This window comes from Meleagris gallopavo, chromosome 8 (assembly GCF_000146605.3).
Source record: "Meleagris gallopavo isolate NT-WF06-2002-E0010 breed Aviagen turkey brand Nicholas breeding stock chromosome 8, Turkey_5.1, whole genome shotgun sequence".
In the NCBI taxonomy this organism is placed as follows: domain Eukaryota; kingdom Metazoa; phylum Chordata; class Aves; order Galliformes; family Phasianidae; genus Meleagris; species Meleagris gallopavo.
Genome location: NC_015018.2, coordinates 18,892,077 through 18,896,712, shown reverse-complemented (window position 1 = coordinate 18,896,712; position 4,636 = coordinate 18,892,077).

Below are 4,636 nucleotides of genomic sequence, written 5' to 3'. Positions count from 1 at the left end.
TTTCTGCCTAATTATTTTTTCAGCAGGAATTTCCCCAGAACGTAAGATAAAGAATAGGTCCATGAGCTCTCCTGACTGAGATGTCAGTCAGCAGCAACAGGCAAACAAGTTATAGTTGGCACTGGTACGTATGAACTGTTTCATCACAGTGATGATGAGAAGCTTTAATTCTGAATAACCTGCAAGTATAATCAGTTCACAATAAATTATGCATTCTGTTGATAAAATTGACATAAAAACAATGGGGAAGACAAAATATACCTTGTTCTCCAGTCAGACTCTCTGCTAAGGTTCAATATGAGTAAGGAACTGAAGGGCTCATCTTGCAGTTGGTGTTCTGGCAGTCTTTTGCTGTAGTTTTTGTTTGCAAGGTGTGTGTGTATGAGGCTACACAGCTGAAACAAGGCTAAAGGGCGAAGGCCTAGCTTACGTGCCCGGGAGAACATCTCCCGAGAGCTTCTGACAAACAGGGCATGCAGTTTCTGCTTTGTGCAAAGGACATTTGTGTAAGCTTCATAGAATGTAGAGGTGAAACCGATGCCACTTCTGTAAACATTTATGTTTTGGTAATAATTTTGCACTTCAGAGAGCTTTCAAGGGGATGTCTTAAGGACTGTTACAGATGTACTGAGGAACAACGCTAGATGTTCATGGGAAAACCGGAAAAACTTCAAGCAATGCAGGCACTGGGTGCCAGCATGCAGAGGGCAGCCCAACCTTTGACCCCAGGTGGTTCAGATGAGCTTGCTATGGACTTTTCAATCCTTTCTGAGTAGAGGAAATGGCACAGAAGTCCAAGAAGTGCTGAGCACCGTTCTGAAACAACACGTAGGCAGTACATCTCTTAAGCGGGGCGGCTGCGTGAAAGGTAACTCCAGAAGTGACAGAGGGGAAAGACATTGAATGCGCTGCAGTGCAGATGCTCACCACAGGTGACACGGAAATGCAGGAGCTGAAGGAGCTCCACTCAACAGCAGCATAGCTCTACGAAGCTCGGCTAAGCGTGCCGAGATGCGGGTGTGTTTGAAAGGAGCAAAGCACTTCGCTGCCCGCCGCTGGCAGAGGAGGGCTGCTGAGCCGGGATCGGAAGGGCCTCAGCGCCATCGTGCGGGCGCCGCGCCGGCTGGCCTATACGGATGCAGACGCACGTGCTCACCCACACGCGCACTTCTTGTTTGTATCTGGACTTTTCTTCTGTCACAGCGCAAGTCCAGCCCCAAGGAAGCTCGGGTATTTGTACGTCTACTTAAAGCTGTCCTGTTACAAAGAAAATCCCCAAAACCATTCGGTTCTCCTTTCATGGAAAGGAGCAAAAGCCCAATGAGAAAAACCCACTGTTACAGCTGTTCCACTTGTGGCATTTTTACCCACAAAAGCTGGAAGAAAATATTTGAAACTACGACATTTTACATTCGATAGGGAAAAGAGCAATCAAATCAACAAGGAAATCACACCACAAGAAATTCAACATGCTTCCTATCCTGCGCTTACCTTGTAGATTTTTCTGGTTTCAAAGCTTGTTTGGTGATTTAACGACAAGCAATCAAACCGTCATTCAAAGCTGCGTGTTGGAATGTAAATCTCACTGCAGGCAGAGCAAGGTTACACAAGGGGAGGAACAATCCTGCTCAACAGGCACGTATTGATGGGTTCTAAAATTAACTTGAACTATACAGAAGAACAAGATGGGGGTCAAGATGAGCAGCTGGTTGAACTTGTGCTGAACGTGGAACAAAGCAGACACAACTCTGAGAAAGGCAAAGAAAAAATACGCTAAGTACGGCCCACTGTTTACGACTGTGCCATGACTTTCACTTTGTGCATTTATTATGCCTCCAGGTGTGACACTTGTTTAAAATGCAGAAACGCTCACCTGTCACCTACGTAAGAGTCATGAGCGATGCACTCTTCTCAAGTCCTGAAAAAGGTCAACTCTAGCCCTGAAAAAGGTCAGTCTAGACAGATAACCAAACCACAGGTGGGAGAAAACAGAAGATCCGGACAGAAGCACGAAGGACCTCAAAGTGTAAAACTACCTGTGGAAAGATTAAACAAAATTTCGCGACAGATGCATTTATTTCTACTTAGGAAGGAAAGCCAAATTTGAGAGACGGTCAGCTTATTCTATCTTGTATTTGAATGAAGAGGTGAGAAAGAAGATGGCAGTGTCAAGCGTGAGCTGATGAGAGGGAAATCAAAGTCCTCGTTCACTAATACAAAACCCAGCAGACACTGATGACGCTGTTGGGTCAGAGAGCTATGCAAGAGCTGCGTACTGTGGTAGTCAGGCTTACTTTGCCATTTGAAAGTTAGGTAGAAGACACCACTCTTACTCCAGAGAGGACATAATACGGCAGAATATAGGGCTACAACTCTTCTCCAGTCTGGAAACAAGAGAAGCAGCTTGGAATGAGAATTGGATCTTACAAGTCAGGATCTACAGAAGTGAACCGCGTGTTATTCTTATGAAGAAACATTTCATGGCCAGAGAGCCTAGTGGAGAAACCTGTATCAGAGCTTGTTGTCACTGAACTGACTCTCAGCATCTTTGTTCACGTTCAAGCTACAGTCACCTAAAAATTAACACTACTTTGATTAAAGAAATACTGACGACCACTTTTATATTTGTTTACATTTTCAAAGGTACCTAGAAATGCGGGTATGTAGGTGAACTGCAGCAGCGATTTAACTATCATATTTTTCAAGGGAAAGAATTTCTCTTCTCACTCGTGTTTGCAAGTCAATTTTTCAATCACACAAAAGACAAAGAATAGCAGTGCAAGAAAACTTGCAGCTGTTAAATCACGAAATCACTTCCAGAGGACACTACAGCTGTACTATCACAAACAAGCAGCATGAAGGAACTGTCACTGCCTCTACAGAGCAACGAGCCGTTGCTAATGAACTAGTGAGACTTGGAGAATGGAAGAAAAGATTGGAGAACGGGAAATAAATCTCAGGCTAAATGCTGTTTCAAAGTTCTCAGAAAATTTTGAAGTCAGGCCAACAGCAAACCACAAAGGGCAATCCCGTAGACAAGAAACTCTTCTTCACAGAATCACAGTATCATAGGGGTTGGAAGGGACCTCCAGAGATCATCGAGACCAACCCCCCTGCCAAAGCAGGTTCCCTACCCCAGGTTGCACAAGTAGCTGTCCAGGTGGGTCTTGAATATCTCCAGAGAAGGAGACTCCACAACCTCCCTGGGCAGTCCGTTCCAGTGCTCCGTCACTCTCACCGTAAAGAAGTTCTTGCGCACATTTGCACGGAACTTCCTATGCTGCAGTTTCTGGCCATTTCCCCTTGTCCTGTCTCCACACCCTGCTGAAAAGAGTATGGCCTCGCCACTCTGCCCCTCACACCTTTATCAGGTCCCCTCTCAGTCTTCTTTTCTCAAGGCTAAACAGACCCAGTTCACTTAGCCTTTCTTCATAGGAGAGATGCTCCAGTGGTGCTGGAACGTGTAAAACCTTGCTGATAGAGAATTCGTCAAACCGTTTGTGCCCAACCCACTCGTTTTAGTTACGCTTTTGTTGTCCTCTTTTTATGTTTTAATAAACAATATAAAAATAAAAGTTTTGTTCATTATCTATAAAATATATTTTGTATGCAGTCCAAGACAGTCGCACTTCACTCAGCATGGCCCAGGCAGGCCAAAAGGTTGGACACCAATGCAAAGAAGTTTGATGGGAAAGAAACGGACCAAAAATGAACATTCAAAATAATCCAGTAATCCAAGTAAAAAGTAAAAATAAACCAACAATATCACATGGTTTGCAGTAATTCAAGAAAATAGAAGAAGTTGCCTGGGCAAGGAATGACAGCAAATAAACTCACTGGGACTACCTTATTTCACGGATATCAAAAGCAGGTCATTGTGAAAGTAATTTCATCTCTTTACAAAACACAACCAGAAAGGTTCTCCTAACTATATAAAACCTGAAGAAATGCAGTCTATCCAAACATCTGTAAATGCTACACTGATGAACCCAAATGTTAAATGCCTACACAAGCACTGATTAGGAACCAAGGTCTCAGTTGGTTATCACCAGGTCCAGTCGTAGTTGAGTACGGGGCAGTTAGAGTATACTCTGAAATGTTTACTCCAGACTAGCAAACTTGAAACAGTAGATAAACATTCATGGATATTAGAATTCCTCCAAGATGTATTAGGTTTATTTTTCCAAACTTAGTCATTTAAAGCTGAAATCACACAAGTGATTCTTTCTTCCACACTGAGGAATTGGCACTATCTTCTCTCCAAAGAAAATCCTTTAAAAAGATTCAAAAATTAAGCATTATCATGTACTCATCCCATTCCTCTCCTGCAAAGTTCTGCTAAGTACACCAGTCACCTGAAAAAAGCAATTCAGGCCATCCTGAACAAGTATAGTTATTGCTGCACAATGGGTAAATAACAAACACTTCTAAAGACACCATTCCGATACAGGGGAGGCAAAACAAACCAAAAACAAACAAAAAAAAACAAACCAAAAGTAAAATGCAAACACATAATTCAAGAAAGCTTGTATTTATTTCAACTTCAACGGAGTCAGTTTGAAATGACAGAAATACACTGTACACCTATTTACAAACTTAAGAGCACAACAAAGCAACCGTTACAGTTTATTAACAA